Source organism: Mus musculus, chromosome 6 (genome assembly GCF_000001635.26).
Source record: "Mus musculus strain C57BL/6J chromosome 6, GRCm38.p6 C57BL/6J".
Lineage (NCBI taxonomy): Eukaryota > Metazoa > Chordata > Mammalia > Rodentia > Muridae > Mus > Mus musculus.
Genome location: NC_000072.6, coordinates 35,656,734 through 35,680,325, shown reverse-complemented (window position 1 = coordinate 35,680,325; position 23,592 = coordinate 35,656,734).

Genomic DNA, 23,592 nt, shown 5'->3' with positions numbered 1-23,592 from the left:
GGAAGTGAAGTCATGGGGCATTTAGTGTGTTTGAGAGGCATTCCAAATCCCCAACTTTATTATGTAGATGATGCTACAATTAATAATTCCAATAAGCTTAATTTAGTCATCTGCCTGCAGAGATGAAGCACTGACTATTCTTCTAGAGGACCTAGGTCCAATTCCCAAAATCCATGTGGTGTCTCACAAATATATGTAACTTCAATAGCAAGAGATCTGATGCAATTTTCTGGCCTTTGTAAATACCAGGCATGTACTGGTGCACAAACAAACATTCAGGAAAAACACACATACATATAAAATAATAAATAATTTAAAAAGTGAAAATAAAATTAAATAAGTAATATTAGTTTCACACTTAAGTTTTTAAGCCCATAGTTTAGAGCTTTGAATAATGCAGGGGTTTTTTCTTAAAACATTATTTCCAGAAAGGTTTAACTAGCAGGGACAATCTGAATGTTTGCAGTACTATCCCAGGAGCTGAAATCCAGAATAGGATTAAAAAAGAGCAAGCAAGTTGAGCACCAGAATTCATCTGTCACTGCTTTTCTGACTACAGACTCATGTGGACAGCAGCTTCATGCTCTTACATTATATCTAGAGGTGCTGGTACCCATGTGCCCTCTCCATCATGATGAACTAACTGTATCCTCAAAGGATGTGCCGAATGAACCTTTCCTAAGATGCTTTTGTCAGGCATCATTCACATCAGTGAGAAAGGTAACTAATACAAGAGCAGGTTGTTGCTGTGATAAACCTACCACGGTGTCTGTAGGTGTTTGGAACAAGTCTGCGGGAGAGTTTGGAACTGCAGGCTGGAAAAGCTTAGGATCTTGTAAGCAGAATTTAAGGGGCTGTTCCGATGGGAGGTTGTACTCCAGAACACTGAGAAAAGCGGACAATGAAGGCCCAGCTCATGGGATACGAGAGGACTCAATCAGCAACTGAGCCAGAGGTTACTCACTTGATATTATAGCAATCCAGAAACTGACTTCTTTCTTTTCATGTCCTAAGATTCTGAGTGAGGCTGAATCCAAAGGTAATAGACTAATATATTTGGCAGGGGAAATATCAACAGACGATAGTATGCATGCTGTGGTATGGTTATAGCTCACTGATCTTAGTCAGATCTACAGTGAGGCAGCAAAGAAAGATGCAAAAATCTGCATTTTGATGGGGGAAAGGACAGTAAGGGAGTTGGAAATTGTCAACAAGGTACATTTGGATAAAAACAGTTATAATTTTTAAGGATATTAGCACAACTAAAATGAAACCTGGTGCTATGTAGTGAGATGGTAGGAAAAATGTCCTGAAGACAAGATCCACCCACTAGAGGCTTCAGTTTGTAACAGTGCATTACATTTGAAAAACTAGGGCCTGGATTGAGAATGTTGCTGAAAGGGCTTCCTGATCCAAAGCAGCCACCCAGGGATATGCTTTTCTAGGGTCAGTGTCAAAGGCACACAGAGGCAGAGGCAGCTGTGGTACACAAGAGAAGGCTACATCTCAAGCTGGCAGCAGAACTTGTAGAATTATCTACATGCTACTGATTATGCAGACATAGACAGTTCAACTCTGAGGGGTTGTGGATGTCTGTAGCACTATTCCAAAAAGCCTCTAATATCAGCCAGTGTGGCTGTCAAATACCTTCAAGGAGTCCTAAGCAGCACTGTTTGAAGATAGTAAGTAGTTTGAATAGATACCCCAGGATAATGCCAGGAACATGGGATGCCTACCACAGAAAGCTGTAGGTGGTGCAGTGATGGCCAAGGAGAGAAGCTACATATGCTACAGGGGGTCAAACTGTAGGACTAGGAATGCCCAAGACTATTAAAGCCCATATAATTCTATCATGAGCCTCAAGGAATGACGGTGATGCTTCATGGTTCTGTATTTGCCCTGCTAAGTTTCAACTTTACTTTGGTCAAATACTTCCTTGATATCCCCTCATTGTTCTCCTTTGAAACTAAACTGTTCATTCTGGAATATTGTATATATGAAGCATCCAACTTAAAGGACAAAAATAAGGAAATTTCCATGAGTCTCAGAAGAGACATTGGACTTTTGAGCCCTATTGGGACAACTAATGACTATGGGGACTTCAGGAGATAGACTGAATTCATTTGGTATAATAAAATGAAAATGAGTCTCTAGAGATCAGCAATAGAATGTTACAATTAAAAGTAATGTATTGGGGACTCCGTGGAACTTAGGAAATTAGTCTGAACAGGTGAGAGGGTGCGCCAGAGAACCGGACAGCTTCTGGGACAGGCAGAAGCACAGGGCCGCTGAGGCAGCACCCTTTGAGGGGCGGAGACAGCCGGCCACCGTCCGGACCAGAGGACAGGTGTCCTCCTGGCTCGGGAGGCGGCCTCAGCCTCAGCAGCAGCGGTCGCCATCTTGGTTCCGGGACTCCGCAGAACTTAGGAATTTAGTCTGCACAGTTGAGAGTCTGCACCACAGAAGCTGACAGCTTCTGGGAACTGCCAAAGCAACACAGCTTCTGAGAAAGGTCCTGTTTTGGGCCTTCTTCTTCGGCCAGGAGGAGGTCCAAACACAAGATATCTGCGCACCTTCCCTGTAAGAGAGCTTGCCAGCAGAGAGTGCTCTGAGCACTGAAACTCAGAGGAGAGAATCTGTCTCCCAGGTCTGCTGATAGACGGTAACAGAATCACCAGAAGAACAATCTCTAAACAGAGTCAACTATAACTACTAACTCCAGAGATTACCAGATGGCGAAAGGTAAACGTAGGAATCTTACTAACAGGAACCAAGACCACTCACCATCATCAGAACCCAGCACTCCCACTTCGCCCAGTCCAGGGCACCCCAACACACCCAAAAACCTAGACCTAGATTTAAAAGCATATCTCATGATGATGGTAGAGGACATCAAGAAGGACTTTAATAAATCACTTAAAGAAATACAGGAGAACACTGCTAAAGAGTTACAAGTCCTTAAAGAAAAACAGGAAAACACAATCAAACAGGTAGAAGTCCTTACAGAAAAAGAGGAAAAAACATACAAACAGGTGATGGAAATGAACAAAACCATACTAGACCTAAAAAGGGAAGTAGACACAATAAAGAAAACTCAAAGTAAGACAACACTGGAGATAGAAGCCCTAGGAAAGAAATCTGGAACCATAGATTTGAGCATCAGCAACAGAATACAAGAGATGGACGAGAGAATCTCAGGTGCAGAAGATTCCATAGAGAACATCGGCGTGACTCTAACTAAGGAAGTGAAAGATCCCGGGAGGGCTTTTTCACAACATCTGGGGGAGCCATCTTAGTTCCGTGACTCCACCTAGACTAGTCTGTGCAGGTGAAAGTGTGGACGGCAGAAGCTACACAGATCTGGGACAAACCCTGTTTCGGGCCATCATCTTCTGCCAGGAGGCAGGTCCAAACTCCAGATAACTGTGCACCTTCCCTGCAAGAGGAGAGCTTGCCTGCAGAAAGTGCTCTAACCACTGAAACTCAGGAGAGAGCTAGTCTTCCAGGTCTGCTGATAGATGCTAACGAAATCATGAGAGGAACAAGCTCTAACCAGAGACAACTATAACAACTAACTCCAGCAATTACCAGATGGCAAAAGGCAAGCTTAAGAATCTTACTAACAGAAACCAAGACCACTCAGCATCATCAGAACCCAGTACTCCCACCTCAGCCAGTCCTGGGCACCCCAACTCATCCGAAAGGCTAAACCTGGATTTAAAAGCATATCTCATGATGATGATAGAGGACATCAAAAAGGACTTTAATGCCTCACTTAAAAAAATACAGGAGAACACTGGAAAAGAGTTGCAAGTCCTTAAAGAAAAACAGGAAAACACAACCAAACATGTAGAAGTCCTTAAACTAAAACAGAAATACACATCCAAACAGGCGATGGAAATTAACAAAACCATACTAGATCTAAAAAGGGAAGTAAACACAATAAAGAAAACCCAAAGTGAGGCAACTCTGGAGATAGAAACCCTAGGACAAAAATCTGGAACCATAGATGTGAGCATCAGTAACAGAATACAAGAGATGGAAGAGATAATCTCAGGTACAGAAGATTCCATAGAGAACATGGGCACAACAATCAAAGAAAATGCACAATGCAAAAAGATCCTAACTCAAAACATTCAGGAAATCCAGGGCACAATGAGAAGACCAAACCTACGGATAATAGGAGTAGATGAGAATGAAGATTTTCAACTTAAAGGGCCAGCAAATATCTTCAACAAAATTATAGAAGAAAACTTCCCAAACCGAAAGAAAGAGATGCCCATGAACATACAAGAAGCCTACAGAACTCCAAATAGACTGAACCAGAAAAGAAATTCCTCCCAACACATAATAATCAGAACAACAAATGCACTGAATAAAGATAGAATATTAAAAGCAGTAAGGTAAAAGGGTCAAGTAAAATATAAAGGTAGACCAATCAGAATTACAACAGACTTTTCACCAGAGACTATGAAAGCCAGAAGATCCTGGACACATGTTATACAGACACTAAGAGAACACAAATGCCAACCCAGGCTACTACACCCAGCCAAACTTTCAATTACCGTAGCTGGAGAAACCAAAGTAATCCATGACAAAACCAAATTCACACAATATCTTTCCATGAATCCAGCCCTTCAAAGGATAATAAAGGGAAAACACCAATACAAAGATGGAAATTACACCATAGAAAAAGCAACAAAGCAATCCTTTAACAAAATTAAAAGAAGACAGCCACAAGAACAGATTCCCAACTTTAACAACAAAAATGACAGAAAGCAAGAATTACTTTTCTTTGATTTCTCTTAACATCAATGGACTCAATTCCCCAATAAAAAGACATAGACTAACAGACTGGCTACACAAACAGGACCCAACATTTTGCTGCTTACAGGAAATCCACTTCAGGGATAAAGACAGACACTACCTCAGAGTAAAAGGCTGAAAAACAATTTTCCAAGCAAAGGGTCCGAAGAAACAAGCTGAAGTAGCCATTCTAATATCTAATAAAATCGACTTCCAACCCAAAGTTATTAAAAAAGACAAGGAGGGATGCTTCATACTCATCAAAGATAAAATCTTCCGAGAGGAACACTCAATTCTGAATTTCTATGCTCCAAATGCAAGGGCAGCCACATTCATTAAAGAAACTTTAGTAAAGCTCAAAGCACACATTGCACCTCACACAATAATAGTGGGAGACTTCAACATACCACTTTCATCACTGGACAGATCATGGAAACAGAAACTAAACAGGGACACAGTGAAACTAACAGAAGTTATGAAACAAATAGATTTAACAGATATCTACAGAACATTTTATCCTAAAACAAAAGGATATACCTTCTTCTCACCTCCATATGGTACCTTCGCCGAAATTGACCTTATAATTGGTCACAAAACAGGCCTCAACAGATACAAAAATATTGAAATTGTCCCATGCATCCTATCAGACCACCATGGACTAAGGCTGATCTTCAATAACAAAATAAATAATAGAAAGCCAACATTCATGTGGAAACTAAACAACACTCTTCTCAATGACAACTTGGTCAAGGAAGGAATAAAGAAAGAAAATAAAGACTTTTTAGAGATTAATGAAGATGAAGGCACTACATACCCAAACTTATGGGACACAATGAAAGCATTACTAAGAGGAAAACTCATAGCTCTGAGTGCTTCCAAAAAGAAACTAGAGAGAGCACATACTAGCAGCTTGACAACACACCTAAAAGCTGTGTGAACAAAAGGAAGCAAATTCACCCAAGAGGAGTGGAAGGCAGGAAATAATCAAACTCAGGGGTGAAATCAACCAAGTGGAAACAAGAAGAACTATTCAAAGAATCAACCAAATGAGGAGATGGTTCTTTGAGAAAATCAACAAGATAGATAAACCCTTAGCCAGACTCACTAGAGGGCACAGGGACAGCATCCTAATTAACAAAATCAAAAATGAAAAGGGAGACATAGCAAAAGATCCTGAAGAAAACCAAAACATGATCAGATCCTTCTACAAAATGCTATACTCAACAAAACTGGTAAACCTGGATGAAATGGACAAATTTCTAGACAAATACCAGGTACCAAAGTTAAATCAGGATCAGGTTAATGATCTAAGCAGTCCTATATCTCCTAAAGAAACGGAAGCAGTCATTAATAGTCTCCCAACCAAAAAAATCCCAGGACCAGATGGGTTTAGTACAGAGTTCTATCAGACCTTCAAAGAAGATCTGATTCCAGTTCTTCACAAACTGTTCCACAAAATAGAAGCAGAAGGTACCCTACCCAATTCTTTCTATGAAGCCACAATTACTCTGATACCTAAACCACAGAAAGACCCAACAAAGATAGAGAACTTCACACCAATTTCCCTTATGAATATCGATGCAAAAATCCTCAACAAAATTCTCACTAACCAAATCCAAGAACACATCAAAACAATCATCCATCCTGACCAAGTAGGTTTCATCCCAGAGATGCAGGGATGGTTTAATATACGGAAATCCATCAATGTAATCCACTATATAAACAAACTCAAAGACAAAAAAACCACATGATCATCTCGTTAGATGCAGAGAAAGTATTTGACATAATCCAACACCCATTCATGATAAAAGTCTTGGAAAGATCAGGAATTCAAGGCCCATACCTAACCATGATAAAAGCAATCTACAGCAAACCAGTAGCCAACTTCAAAGTAAATGGTGAGAAACTGGAAGAAATCCCACTAAAATCAGGGACTAGACATGGCTGCCCACTTTCTCCATACCTATTCAACACAGTATTTGAAGTTGTAGCTAGAGCAATTCAACAACAAAAGGAGATCAAGAAGATACAAATTGGAAAGGAAGAAGTCAAAATATGACTTTTTGCTGATGATATGATAGTATATTTAAGTGACCCTAAAAATTCCACCAGAGAACTCTTAAACCTGATAAACAGCTTCAGTGAAGTAGCTGGATATGAAATTAACTCAAACAAGTCAATGGCCTTTCACTATACAAAGGATAAACAGGCTGAGAAAGAAATTAGGGGAACAACACCCTTCACAATAGTCACAAATAATATAAAATACCTTGGCGTGACTCTAACTATGGACGTGAGAGATCTGTATGATAAGAACTTAAAGTCTCTGAAGAAAGAAATTAAAAAGATCTCAAAAGATGGAAAGATCTCCCATGCTCATGGATTTGCAGGATCAATATAGTAAAAATGGCTATCTTGCCAAAAGCAATCTACAGATTCAATGCAATCCCCATCCAAATTCCAACTCAATTCTCCAACAAATTAGAAAGGGCAATCTGCAAATTCATCTGGAATAACAAAAAACCTAGGATAGCAAAAACTCTTCTCAATGATAAAAGAACCACTGGTGGAATCACCATGCCTGACCTAAAGCTGTACTACAGAGCAATTGTGATAAAAACTGCATGGTACTGGTATAGTGACAGTCAAGTAGACCAATCCAATCGAATCGAAGACCCAGAAATGAACCAACAGGGGAAAAATTCCTGAATAGAACAGCAATGGCTTGTGCTGTAAGATCGAGAATCGATAAATGGGACCTCATAAAATTGCAAAGCTTCTGTAAGGCAAAAAACACTGTCAATAAGACAAAAAGGCCACCAATTGGGAAAGGATATTTACCTATCCTAAATCAGATAGGGGACTAATATCCAATATATATAAAGAACTCAAGAAGGTGGACTCCAGAAAATCAAAGAACCCCATTAAAAATGGGGCTCAGAGCTAAACAAAGAATTCTCACCTGAGGAATACTGAATGGCTGAGAAGGACCTGAAAAAGTGTTCAGCATCCTTAATCATCAGGGAAATGGAAATCAAAACAACCCTGAGATTCCACCTCACACCAGCCAGAATGGCTAAGATCAAAAATTCAGGTGACAGCAGATGCTGGTGAGGATGTAGAGAAAGAGGAACACTCTTCCATTGTTGGTGGAATTGCAAGCTTGTACAACCACTCTGGAAATAAGTCTGGTGGTTCCTCAGAAAGTTGGACATAGTACTACCGAAGGATCCCTCAATAACTCTCCTGGGCATATATCCAGAAGATGTTCCAACCGGTAAGAAGGACACATGCTCCACTATGTTCGTAGCAGCCTTATTTGTAATAGCCAGAAACTGGAAAGAACCCAGAATCCCCTCAACAGAGGAATGGATACAAAAAATGTGGTACATTTACAAAATGGAGTACTACTCAGCTATTAAAAAGAATGAATTTATGAAATTCCTATGCAAGTGGATGGACCTGGAGGGCATCATCCTGACTGAGGTAACCTAATCTCAAAAGAACTCATATGATATGTACTCACTGATACGTGGATATTAGCCCAGAAACTTAAAATACCCAAAATACAAGATACAATTTGCAAAACACTTGAAACTCAAGAAGAACGAAGACCAAAATGTGGACACTTTGCCCCTTCTTAGAACTGGGAACAAAACACCCATGGAAGGAGTTACAGAGACAAAGTTTGGAGCTGAGACAAAAGGATGGACCATCTAGAGACTGCCATATCTGGGGATCCATCCCATAATCGGCCTCCAAACGCTGACACCATTGCATACACTAGCAAGATTTTGCTGAAAGGACCCAGATATAGCTGTCTCTTTTGAGGTTATACTGCGGCCTAGCAAACACATGGATCACAGGGCCCCCAAAGGAGGAGCTAGAGAAAGTAACCAAGGAGCTAAAAGGGTCTGAAATCCTATAGGTGGAACAACAATATGAACTAACCAGTACTCCCCAGAGCTTGTGTTTCTAACTGCATATGTATCAGAAGATGGCCTTGTTGGCCATAATTGGAAAGAGAGGCCCATCAGTCTTGCAAACTTTATATGCCTCAGTACAGGGGAAATGCCAGGGCCAAGAATTGAGAGTGGGGGTGGGGGTAGGGGAGTGGGGAGTATGGGGGACTTTTGGGGTAGCATTGGAAATGTAAATGAAGGAAATACCTAATTAAAATAAAAAAGAAATTAAAAAAGAAAAAGGAAAAGAAAGAAAGAAAATAATGTATTTAATTGTCCAGTTGACAAAGCGTGGTGGTTAATACTCATTATCTACTTGACCACGGAAACACATACTCAAGGATGTCTTCTATGGTATTTTCAGAAAAGTTTAACTGAGGAGAAAGACTCATCCTAAAAATGGGTCCAATACTGGATTCAAAGGATCCAAAAAACAGCATCAGAATTTATCTCTTTATGCTTCTTGACTACTAAGGCAATGTGAGAAAGGACACCTGACTCCTGTCACAGTGCTCGCCACAATGCCTTCCATCATGATGGGCCCTGCTGTGAGTTAGACTAAGACCTTCTTTAAGTTGCTATTTTCAGGTATTATTTTTCCACAGCAACAACAAAAGTAACTAATACAGCATGCATATTAAAACTATTAAATATTCTTATATTTTTCTAATGCTTTAAACAATATTAAACTCTATGGGTCCAACTTTGCTTTTATACTCAATAAATTTAGTCATTTTTAAACTGCTTTATAGCACTTAATACCTACATGCTATTCACCCATTCTTCTACCTAGTATTACTTATATTACTATATACAATTACTGTGTGTGTGTGTGTGTGTGTGTGTGTGTGTGTGTGTGTGTGTGTGTGTGCGCGCGCGCATGCAGGTGCAGGTTTGTGCACATATGCATGGAGGACAAAGGACAAACTTGGGTGTCATTCCTTAAGTACCACCCACCTTATTTCTTGAGACAGATCTCTCACTCATCTGAAGTTCACTGATTTAGGTTTAGCAAACCAGCCAAAAAGCCCCAGAGGTCTACCTGGTTCCTCCTATCTGCTACTAGAATTACAAGTGCTTGTTACTGTTCCCAGCTTTTTATATGTGGATTCTTGGGGATAAACTCAGGTCCTTATGCCTGCTCAGCAAGCATGTCACTGACTAAGCTAGTCCTCCTTAGCCCCAATTATTTTTTATCTTGTAGATATTGCAAAAAATGTTTTTTCCATTTGTCTTCAGTGCATCCCTTAAATTTTCTAAAAACTCAGTGGCAATGTGTGAGAGTATGTGCATTTAACAGAACATTGAACTAGAAACTTTGATTGAGGATCAATCATCAGAGGGAGATGTCAGACCAAGATAAAAATATATCATGATCCTGTTCTATATTTCATGACGCTTGCACGTACAAGAATTATCCAAAGGTCAGATTGCTGAAAGTGGAGAGAGAGCAATGTTGAGAAAAGCATCATGGTTTAGTTCCACTCTGCCATTGGTTCCCACCAATGAACGAATATATGTGGGACTCCCTGCTTCTCAGCTTAATCACCAAGTCTAAATTGATGACCTCAACTAGTTATTTTGGGAAGTACATAGGAGGGTGAAATGGGGCTGGCTCCCATCTGAATAGCATAAAGGGTTGAAAACTGATTTTTGCTAATGATTAAATTAAAGACAAGGTGACTGTCTAAAGCTGGCCTGTTCTAACCTCGACCACTACTCAATGCCCAGTTGTTAATCAAAGATACTGCGGGGGCCATGATCAATAATCATGCCTGTAGAAGACTTGCCAACTACCTCTTGATTGGTTATTTATATATCAGACACTTTCAAACTAGGGTTAGGAGATGATAGGGAGGGTAGCTCACTGTTGACTACAGGATCTCTGCTAGAACTGTCATCTAAGGACAGGTCTCCTCTACCAGCTCTATATCCCTGGAATCAACTCCTCTCCTGGCCCCCAAGAATATGGAAGTTATGTTAGCAGTAATTGTGTCAGTAGCCCTATGTTCACTTATGAAATGTTCAAGAAAGGCTGATTTCCCAACTTGAATTGAACACCTGTGAAATTAAAAGCTCATGCCAAGAACAATACCCATGCACTGCTTCAGTGAGTTAGAGACCCATCTTCCCAATAGCTAGACCTGGACCAACAGGCTCATATAGTATTTTTTTTAACCACAGGAAAGATAGCCTAAAACAGTAGACTGAGAGTAGAACTTAAAACACCTCCTCTTTTCATCATACCAAAACCCGCTAGAAGAACTTGGCTCCAAAATCTGGACGCTGAAAATTTATAGGCACTGGAGAGCCAGAAAGGCAGAAGAGGACAATCAGTAAGATATTTATTGAACTGAAAGTTCCAGAGGACACTTGCCAATGAACTTTTTAGCACCCAGCAAGCACAGAAGTAAACTGAAGGGTATAAGTCTCTATAACTGACACCCATAAAGAGCTACGGTTGGTGCTTGACAACAGAGACAGATATGAATATATCTGAATAATGCAAGTGTCTCACAGAATTGACACCTCTTATTCTAACTGTCCACATGCAGCTACAGCAAGTATGTGGAGTACAACAAATATTTGAGTCCACAAACACAAACCCCAACAAGGATCTGAGTACAAACAGTCTACTTGAGGGAATAACGGAATGAGGAGCAAGTACGGAAAGCCAGTATTGTCAACACATGTATTTCTGTGTGTACTGGTGCTTAGTTCTACAAGGCAACTCTAGAGATCAGTATAGAATACTGGAGGCCAACATGTGGAGATGCTGGAGCAATTATTCACCATCCCCAGGTCAATCAGCCATTGAGAGTTCTTTCTGAGATCTCATTTCTGATACTTAAACTCTGGGTTATTCTCTGAATGTGTTACATCCAAAACCCAGCCTCCAATCACAGAGCTAGCAGATGTGCAGTGTGTGCACTCTCTGGAATGCAGAGGTGAGTGCTTCAGGTATGTGAAGAAGACACCAAAACCGTATGCTACAAACTGCAATTCAACAAAGACAGGAAAGTCAAAAGTTCAGACAAAAGTCTGGATTACTTATTGTACCAGTTTAATTACTAACCAAGGAAGAGGGAGCTCAGAATGAGGGATGCTCAAGGCAGATGGAGGATGTAAGTATATCAAGAGCAGCTACAGTACCAGGACTACCACACTCTGTGTTCACCTAGCTGGACTGATTTGTCTCCTCTCTGAGCAGGAATCAGTTCACCTCATTTATAGCATTGAGTCAAACCTAAAACTAGAGAAGATCATAATTGGCTCAGATGGTTGCTGCTAGGAGACTGTGCTTGTGTACTTTCTTTTCTTGACACTACAACCAACAACCTAACAGAAGGAATGCAAGAAAGAAAATCTAAACATCATAGTGCAGTCTAGCCTCAACTCTTCATGGAGGATGGGTCATGGATGAAGAATTCTGAATATATCCCCTGCTTTTCACCCCTCCTCAATAGGAGGAAGTGGAGAATCCCAAATGTCTGTTCTGACTACCATAGAATCACCTACCATCCAGCCTTTCCCCACTGTGAGGGTCCGTTTCCTCTTAAACTGTAAGTCAGAATACTTCTACATATAGACCCTCCCCAAAGAGAGTTCTCAAGAGAATTTGAAACTGACTGTTCTGAACCAGAATGTGTGAAGGTCTCAATCAGTGGAAGGAGCATATCCCATCTCTAATTGGACCTCTCTCTGAGCTGTTTCCTTTCTTAAGCTTCTCATGGGCTACAGCACACACACTCTCAGGGAATGCTAGCCATCCAAGCCTGCTGACTCCTGGGAATTCTGCCTTCTTGACATTCTAGTCTCTGCTGGCTCCTCTTATTATTGTCTGCTCACCCATGCTTTTATTTTATAGTCAGCATTTTAAGTATTTTGTACTGGGTTTCCTTGGGACATTTTGTCTACAATGTTGCCAAGGAAAAAGGAAGAACATTGGCTTTTACTTTGAAAAAAATGTTAAATTTGCACAAAAGTTGTGAAAATAATGCAAAGAACTTTCCCCAAACTACTTCAGATAAACTGCTAAGCATGATGTACATGAGCTATCTCCCTCTGCATATTTCCATGTTTCCTGTCAAAACAACAACCATAGAAAAATCTTGAATGATCATCAAAGTTAAGAAATTAACACTGACTTTCTAATCTCTGTACTTGTTTTAGCTTTGCTATGTTTAATGCCCTTCATTTAAAAAAAAGACACCATTCAAAGGGATGTGTTTATCTTGTAAGCAAAAGGATCTAATGAGTCAACTAAAGAATGGCTGACCCCAGATATCAGTGAAGCGATGAGTCAGCATAAAATGGCTGCCATAGGATGTTTGAGTATCCCCAAAGTAAGCTGTGATGTAATCTGTAATATAACTATGTTTGGCGGAGTTTCATTCTGTGTGATTCTGTATAAACATGAGCTTGATGTCCAAGTCTCTGCTTTGTGTTTGCAGGTAGGCCTGTGTGTGTGTCTTTGTGCCTGCTGGCAACTACCAGCCTACCAAGCTTTCCTCAGGAATGAATAAAATATGTCTTATCAATCTGTGATTCCTTGAACTCTCTTCAACCTCCCAGCCTCCTGCGACCCTCCTCCTTTGCTGACATCATTGGAACATGGACCTAACAATCTTCCCATTCTCCTTCAATCTAAAAATAGTTCTCTGCCTTGCCTTGCCTTGCCTTTCCTTGCCTTGCCTTGCCTTGCCTTGCCTTGCCCATTACAACCTGGACAAGGCCAAAAATTTAAAGGGTATCTTGAAATGTGCTTCTCAGTTTGGATTTGTCTTAAGTCTCCTTGTGAATTTTTTGCCTCCATATATTCAAATGCTCATTACTGTAGCCAGAAGCCAGATAACACAAACAAATGCACCTGAATATGTTCTAATAACGGAGGCAGCGGGCTGACTCTCTGGTACACTGACCTCAGATCAAAGGTCTATGAGAGCTATGAGTTTCTCTTTACCTTCTGCAGAATGTTCCAGAACATTGAGTATTACCATACATTAACATTAGCATTCCAGGGAGCAGGTCTTGTCTATTCCATCCAGCTCAGGACTTACTATAGTACTCAAGTCTAAGAGCCATTTCCTTGTCCTCAGTTCTTAACATTAATTGGATCTTTCAAGATGCCTTTTAGCATATTAGTTCATTTGGTTTACTACAATGTTTTTCAGAGAAGGAGCATGAAAACACAAAAACACAAATGGCCAGTCATGGGGGAAAGAAGCCAGCTATCCCTTTACACTGTAAAAACTATTCCACTTTAGCCTCTTAACTCCTGTAAGACTTCTTTTTTCCTATCCATTGTATCAGCGTGCATCTTTTCCTTCCTGCCTTAAAACCATAAGTTTTAGAACATGTGGGAAATATTTAAATAGGCGTATCAAAATTCTTGAAAGTAATCACACTTGGGTGTTCGTTTTCTACTATAAATAAGAATACCTGTATATTGGTTTTGTTTGAATCATTTAGAAGTTTAGTCTGAATCAGGCCACAGGATTCTGAGACCCTATAACCATCAGGATACTATATCTATAAATTGGAAAATTAACTTAACCAATGATCTTCTAAGACTAACAAGCAGACCTTCCCTGCCAGAGAATAGGAGTCTGCCTGGTCCAGGAGGGCTTTTCCAGAGCATCTGTGGGAGACATCTTGATTCCCGGACTCCACCGAGACTAGTCTGCACAGACACCTGGGCACCTTCCCTGCCAGAGGATAGGTGTCCGCCCAGCCCAGGAGGGATTGCCAGAGCATCTGCAGGAGACATCTTGGTTCCCGGACTCCACCAAGACTAGTCTGCACAGGTGAGAGTGCGAACTACAGAAGCTAACAGCTTCTCAGACAGGTCCTGTTTCAGGCTTTCATCTTCTAATCATCAGGAGGCAAGTCTGAACGCCAGATATGTGTGCACATTCCCTGGAAGAGGAGAGCCTGCCTGCAGAGAGTGCTCTGACCACTGAAACTCAGGAGGGAGCTAGTCTCCCAAATCTGCTGGTAGAGAATAACAGAATGAGGAGAGGAACAAGCTCTAACCAGAGAAAACTATAACAACTGACTACAGAGTTTAACAGATGGTGAAAGGCAGACATAAGAATCTTACTAACAGAAACTAAGACCACTCACCATCATCAGAACCCAGCACTCCCACCATATCCAGTCCAGGGCACCCCAACAAACCCAAAAACCTAGACCAGGATTTAAAGTCATATCTCATGATGATCATAAAAGACATCAAGAAGGTCTTTAATAACTCACTTAAAGAAAGACATGGGAACACTGCTAAAGAGTTGCAAGTCCTTATAGAAAAACAGGAAAACACATCCAAACAGGTGATGGAAATGAACAAAACCATACTAGACCTAAAAAGGGAAGTAAACACAATAAAGGAAACCCAAAGTTAGGCAACGCTGGAGATAGAAACCCTAGGAAAGAAATCTGGAAACATAGATGCAAGCATCAGCAAAAGAATACAAGAGATGGAAGAGAGAATCTCAGGTGAAGAAGATTCCATAGACAACATTGGCAAAACAATCAAAGAAAATGCAAAATGCAAAAAGATCCTAACTCAAAACATCCAGGAAATCCAGGACACAATGAGAAGACCAAACCTACGGATAATAGGAGTAGATGAGAATGAAGATTTTCAACTTAAAGGGCCAGCAAATGTCTTCAACAAAATTATAGAAGAAAACTTCCCAAACCGAAAGAAAGAGATGCCCATGAACATATAAGAAGCCTATAGAACACCAAATAGACTGGACCAGAAAAGAAATTCCTCCTGACACATAATAATCAGAACAAAAAATACACTAAGTAAAGATAGAATATTAAAAGCAGTAAGGGAAAGGGGTCAAGTAACATATAATGGCAGGCCTATCAGAATTACACCAGACTTTTCACCAGAGACTATGAAGGCCAGAAGATCCTGGAGATATGTTATACAGACACTAAGAGAACACAAATGCCAACCCAGGCTACTATATCCAGCCAAACTTTCAATTACCATAGATGGAGAAACCAAAGTATTCCACAACAAAGCCAAATTCACACATTATCTTTCCATGAATCCAGCCCTTCAAAGGAAAATAACAGAAAAAAAAAAAAAAAACAATACAAGGACGGAATCCACACCCTAGAAAAAGCAAGAGTGTAATCCTTCAACAAACCTAAAAGAAGACAGCCACAAGAACAGAATGCCAACTTTAACAACAAAAATAATAGGAAGCAACAATTACTTTTCCTTAATATCTCTTAATATCAATGGACTCAACTCCCCAATAAAAAGACATAGACTAACAGACTGGCTACACAAACAGGACGCAACATTTTGCTGCTTACAGGAAACCCACTTCAGGGATAAAAAGAGACACTACCTCAGAGTAAAAGGCTGGAAAAAAATTTTTCCAAACAAATGGTCTGAAGAAACAAGCTGGAGCAGCCATTCTAATATCTAATAAAATCGACTTCCAACCCAAAGTCATCGAAAAAGACAAGGAGGGACACTTCATACTCATCAAAGGTAAAATCTTTCAAGAGGAACTCTAAATTCTGAATATCTATGCTCCAAATACAAGGGCACTCACATTCATTAAAGAAACTTTAGTAAAGCTCAAAGCACACATTGCACCTCACACTATAATAGTGGGAGACTTTAACACACCACTTTCAACAATGGACAGATCATGAAAACAGAAACTAAAAGGGGACACAGTGAAACTAACAGAAGTTATGAAATAAATGGACCTGACAGATATCTACAGAACATTTTATCCTAAAACAAAAGGATATACCTTCTTCTCAGCACCTCACGGGACCTTCTCCAAAACTGACCACATAATTGGTCAAAAGCAAGCATCAACAGATACAAAAATATTGAAATTGTCCCATGCATCCTATCAGATCACCATGGACTAAGGCTGATCTTCAATAACAAAATAAATAATAGAAAGCCAACATTCACGTGGAAACTGAACAACACTCTTCTCAATGATAACTTGGTCAAGGAAGGAATAAAGAAAGAAAATAAAGACTTTTTAGAGTTTAATGAAAATGAAGCCACAACATACCCAAACTTATGGGACACACTGAAAGCATTTTTAAGAGGAAAACTCATAGCTCTGAGTGACTCCAAAAAAGAAACTAGAGAGAGCACAAACTAGCAGCTTGACAACACACCTAAAAGCTCTAGAACAAAAGGAAGCAACTTCACCCAAGAGGAGTAGAAGTCAGGAAATAATCAAACTCAGGGGCAAAATCAACCAAGTGGAAACAAGAAGAACTATTCAAAGAATCAACCAAATGAGGAGATGGTTCTTTGAGAAAATCAACAAGATAGATAAACCCTTACCCAGACTCACTAGAGTGACAGCATCCTAATTAACAAAATGAGAAATGAAAAGGGAAACATAAAAACAGATCCTGAAGAAATCCAAAACACCATCAGATCCTTCTACAAAAGGCTATACTCAACAAAACTGGAACCTAGATGAAAGGGACAAGTTTCTAGACAGATACCAGGTACCAAAGTTAAATCAAGATCAGGTTAATGATCTAAACAGTCCTATGTCCCCTAAAGAAATAGAAGCAGTCATTAATAGTCTCCCAACCAAAAAAAGGCCAGGACAAGATGGGTTTAGTGCAGAGTTCTATCAGATCTTCAAAGAAGATCTAATTCCAGTTCTTCACAAACTATTCCACAAAATAGAAGCAGAAGGTATTCTACCCAACTCATTCTATGAAGCCACAATTACTCTGATACCTAAACCACAGAAAGACCCCAAAAAATAGAGAACTTCAGACCAATTTCCCTTATGATTATCGATGCAAAAATCCTCAATAAAATTCTCACTAACCAAATCCAAGAACACATCAAACAATCATCCAGAGATGCAGTGATGGTTCAATATATGGAAATCCATCAACATAATCCAGTATATAAACAAACTAAAGACAAAAACCACATGATCATCTCTTTAGATGCAGAGAAAGCATTTGACAAAATCGAACATCCATTCATGATAAAAGTCTTGGAAAGATCAGGAATTAAAGGCCCATACCTAAACATAATAAAAGCAATCTACAGCAAACCAGTAGCCAACATCAAAGTAAATGGTGAGAAGATGGAGGCAATCCCACTAAAATCAGGGACTAGACAAGGCTACCCACTTTCTCCTTACCTATTCAACTTAGTACTTGAAATCCTAGCCAGAGCAATTAGACAACAAAAGGAGATCAAGGGGATACAAATTAGAAAGGAAGAAGTCAAAATATCACTTTTTGCTGATGATATGATAGTTAAGTGACCCTAAAAACTCCACCAGAGAACTCCTAAACCTGATAAACAGCTTCAGTGAAGTAGCTGGATATAAAACTAACTCAAACAAGTCAATGGTCTTTCTATACACAAGGGATAAACAGGCTGAGAAAGAAATTAGAGAAACAACACCCTTCACAATAGTCACAAATAATATAAAATACTTTGGCGTGACTCTAACTATAGAAGTGAAAGATCTGTATGATAAGAAGTTCAAGTCTCTGAAGAAAGAAATTAAAGAAGATCTCAGAAGATGGAAAGATCTTCCATGCTCATGGATTGGCAGGATCAATAAAGTAAAAATGGCTATCTTGCCAAAAGCAATCTATCCCCATCCAAATTCCAACTCAATTCTTCAACAAATTACAAAGGGCAATCTGCAAATTCATCTGGAATAACAAAAACCTAGAATAGCAAAAACTCTGATCAAGGATAAAAAAACCTCCAGTGGAATCACCATGCCTGAGCTAAAGCTGTACTACAGAGCAATTGTGATAAAAGCTGCATGCTACTGGTTTAGCGACAGACAAGTAGACCAATGGAATAGAATTGAAGACCCAGAAATGAACCCACACACCTATGGTCACTTGATCTTTGACAAGGGAGCAAAAACCACCCAGTGGAAAAAAAGTATTTTCAACAAGTGGTGCTGGCTCAACTGGCGGTTATCATGTAGAAGAATGCAAATTGATCCATTCCTATCTCCTCATACTAAGGTCAAATCTAAGTGGATTAAGGAACTCGACATAAAACCAGAGACACTGAAACTTATAGAGGGGAAAGTAGGGAATAGCCTCCAGGATATGGGTACAGGTGGAAAATTCTGACTAGAACAGCAATGGCTTGTGCTATAAGATCGAGAATCGACAAATGGGACCTCATAAATTGCAAAGCTTCTCTAAGGCAAAAGACACCGTCAATAAGACAAAAAGGCCACCAACAGATTGGGAAAGGATTTTTATCTATCCTAAATCAGATAGGGGACTGATATCCAATACATGTAAAGAACTCAAGAAGATGGACTCCAGAAAATCAAATAACCCCATTAAAAAATGGGGCTCAGAGATAAACAATGAATTCTCACCTGAGGAGTAATGAATGGCTGAGAAGCACCTGAAAAAATGTTCAGCATCCTTAATCATCAGGGAAATGCAATTCAAAGCAACCCTGAGATTCCACCTCACACCAGTCAGAATGGCTAAGATCAAAAATTCAGGTGACAGCAGATGCTGGCGTGGATGTGGAGAAAGAGGAACACTCCTACATTGTTGGTGGGATTGCAGGCTTGTACAACCACTCTGGAAATCAGTCTGGCGGTTCCTCAGAAAATTGGACATAGTACTACCGGAGGATCCAGCAATACCTCTCCTGGGCATATATCCAGAAGATGCCCCAACTGGTAAGAAGGACACATGCTCCACTATGTTCATAGCAGCCTTATTTATAATAGCCAGAAGCTGGAAAGAACCCAGATGCCCCTCAACAGAGGAATGGATACAGAAAATGTGGTACATCTACACAATGGAGTACTACTCAGCTATTAAAAAGAATGAATTTATGAAATTCCTATGCAAGTGGATGGACCTGGAGGGCATCATCCTGAGTGAGGTAACACATTCACAAAGGAACTCACACAATATGTACTCACTGATAAGTGGATATTAGCCCCAAACCTAGGATTCCCAAGATATAAGATACAATTTGCTAAACACATGAAACTCAAGAAGAATGAAGACTGAAGTGTGGACACTATGCCCCTCCTTAGAATTGGGAACAAAACACCCATGGAAGGAGTTACAGAGACAAAGTTTGGAGCTGAGATGAAAGGATGGAGCATGTCGAGACTGCCATATCCAGGGATCCACTCCATAATCAGCTTTCAAACGCTGGCACCATTGCATACACTAGCAAGATTTTGCTGAAAGGACCCAGATATAGCTGTCTCTTGTGAGACTAAGCTGGGGCCTAGCAAACACAGAAGTGGATGCTCACAGTCAGCTATTGGATGGATCACAGTGCCCCTAATGGAGGAGCTAGAGAAAGTAACCAAGGAGCTAAAGGGATCTGCAACCCTATAGGTGGAACAACAATATGAACTAATCAGTACACCCCGGAGCTCGTGTCTCTAGCTGCATATGTATCAGAACATGGCCTAGTCAGCCATCAGTGGAAAGAGAGGCCCATTGGTCGTGCAAACTTTATATGGCTCAATACAGGGGAATGCCAGGGCCAAGAATTTGGAGTGCATGGGTGGTGGAGTGGGTGTGGGAGCGTGTGGGGGACTTTTGGGATAACATTGGAAATGTAAATGAAATAAATACCTAATAAAAAATAAATTAAAAAAAAGAAAAACCCAAATTTAAAAAAAAGAAGAAGACTTACAAGCAACCATTCCTGAGACAGCACCCTTAAACAGGATTTCCTGTTTCTGTCAATTGCTCCTTGAATTCTGGGAACAGATGAAGGCTAGTGGGGGGGGAGCCAAATGGGGAAATAAAGGAAAAAATGAACCAAGGTAAAGCCCAGGCCCTACAGACAACTCACTCTACAACCTGTGCATCCTGCCCCACTACAGGCACTTTCCTGCTCAGTTCAACGTGACTATCTGAAATGTTCTGAACTTTGTCAAAATGCCCTGCTATCCTGCTTTCTGTATTGAGCACCTACCTTTAATTTACAGAAGTTAAAAGCCAATATCATTAAATAGCCTCTGATGAAATCCCAAAGGATGATGAGCCAAAGGGCATGGTGGCAGACTCAGGAAGCCACTGCCAATGTGAGGCCACCTTAACTCAGCTTCAAAGCAAGGCATCTGAAGAAATTCAAGGTAGGGGTAATCCATCTTCCTCTTACATAGGACAGAACCTCCCTATTTGCCCTAAATAGTATAATACTCAGGATGGGGAAGAAACATTTGACAATGCTTCAAGAACATTTAAGATCCAACCTATACAGAAAATAGTTTGTGTCAGTTGGGAGCTGGCTTTGTTACTTTTCTAGTGGTGTGACAAATCACCATAATCAGATACAATTTGAGAGGAAAGGGTTCACCTGACTCACAGTTCCATATACTAATTCATCATCAAAAGCAGTGAGGGCAGGAACTCAGCCAGGGCAGAAACCTGGAAGCAGGAACTGAAGCAGTGACCATAGAGGGGCGCTGTTTACTAGCTTGCTAAGTTACTTTTCTTACAGCCCAGCCCACCTACTTGCCTAAGGATGACATCACCCACAGTGGCCTTGGCCCTCTTACATCAGTTATCAGTCATGAAAATGCCTGAGGTCATGTCTGATGACAGCAGGTACTCAATTGAGTCTCCTTCCTCTACATGACTCTGCTTAATGTCAAGTTGACCAAGACAAATCATCACATCAGATCTATCCAAACTACTCTGGGGTCCCCTGACAGTTGAGTCTATATAGAAGTGCTATGTACAAATGAGAAGTTTAGAATGAGATGGCCCGGACAGACCCAGAATCACAAAGTGGGACCAAGAAGAGTTATCTACAACTGGGAAATACAGCTCTAATAACCAGCTTACACCCTATTCAAGGTGATCTTTTGTTTTTCCACAAGAACATGAGGAAACTCTTTTCAGCTTGAAGATGTTTAACTTCTATTGAAGAACACTGCATAAAAGTCCAGGGAAATTTGCATAGTTGCAGACCCAATAGGACTTTTAAAATATTATCAACAAAACAAATTTAAATCTCCAAAAGCAGTAAGGTCAGGAAGCACTTTTATATAAAACAAAACTTCCTTCTTATGGAGTGTCCAAGCACTAGTACAAAGTAAACATAATGACTGTAAACACACACACACACAAACACACACACACACACACACAAAACTGACATCTGGCAGGACTCCTGTGCCCCTATGTACCTCAGTCATGGGGAAGCTGCTTGTTCTCCATACAGTGGCAGATGGGTTCTCACTACAACATACTTTATTCTGGATGTTTAGAAAGCATTAGATGCTTCATAAATGAAAATCTGAATGGGAGTTCTGGAATAGTTCTTGCTGAGGCAGGCTCTCTTGAGCATAAATGTGTATGGGCTGAAGAGCGGAACACTGTTCTACACACTCAAGAAGAAAACAGAAATGAGGATCAAAAGAACAAAAATCCAGTGAACTCCTGTACAAAATTGAAATCTACCCCAACTCTCCTGGATATGCCAATTTATGATCTGAATCTAAAAAAAAAAAAAAAAAAAAAAAAAAAAGTCCATGGATCCACTGTGTCTTCTAGCTGCATTAAGCAGTACAAATCCTGCCAAGACTAAAGAAAAGTAAACAAACAGAAAAATCAAGCAAACAACCAAAACGTATAGACTAATACAATTATTTTATTATAATCACAAAGAAATATTCTTTTGAACAGCAAGAGGAAGTATATATATTGGACATTATTTTCTATAGGAAACACAATGTTTTTGTTGTGGTAAAGTATATGTAGTACAAAAGTATGTCACTTTGGCTGGGGAGGGGTCTTAAGTATATTTTACATTATTGTACAGCCCAGAATTGACTTTTAAGTTCTTGACCATATTACCACAAAATACAAAGAGTTAACATTGGTGGGGCAAAAAGAGTCTACGTAACTAAGAAAAGAGAATGGATTGAAATAAGGTTTTTTTTAGAAATGAAAATGATTAAAACACAATGTAAGTTTTAATAAACTCATATTTAAAATCTTATTAGAACCTATAAAAAGAAAACTATTGGAAACACATTCAGCACTGTAGAGGACAAATTTAAGGAAGTCTCCCAAAGAGAAATGGAAAGATGTGAGAAACAGAACAATGGAGCGAGAACAGAAGTGAAGAAAGTTGACTGATCTGCCCACAGCAGGGCAGCCCTGTCCCTGTCGGAATGATTGGTTCCTAGTGATCATGTGACTTGCAACTAACCAATCAAAATGATGTATGACATTTTCATTCAACAAATGGGTGGAGAAAGGAGAACAATTATCCATAAAATTTGTCCTATGAGGGGAAAAAATTAAGTTACCCTAAAAGTAGAAGTTCAGGAGCAGTTAGTAGATCTTGCGAAGTGGGAAGACTGCAGTGGCTGGCTGGGAGGGAGCAGGAAGGAACAAGATTTGTGCACACTGTGTGCGCGTGCGCGTGTGCGAACACCACACTGGGTTCTATTAATTTGTAGGGTTCATATGTGTCAATGATGCCAAGTGAGATTTCTTTTCACATGTAAGAACAAAAATTCTGCTCTTTCTTGTTCTGTTTAAAGCAGTATGTAGTCCCAACAGCTACTCTCCCCTACTCCATCACTCAAATAAAGGACATTATCTTGGAAAAGAAGCCTAAAGATGGCTAGGGACAGCATCCCACAAACACCTGGTGCCGTAATGATATCCTGGTGCGGATGCTGTCACACAGCGGAGGAACAGGAAGCACAACAACAGTTCCATTCAGTCTGTATTCTTCTGGGTTTGAGGGCTGAAGCCTGACAGCTGGATATCATCGAATGGAAGGGAATGACAGCGA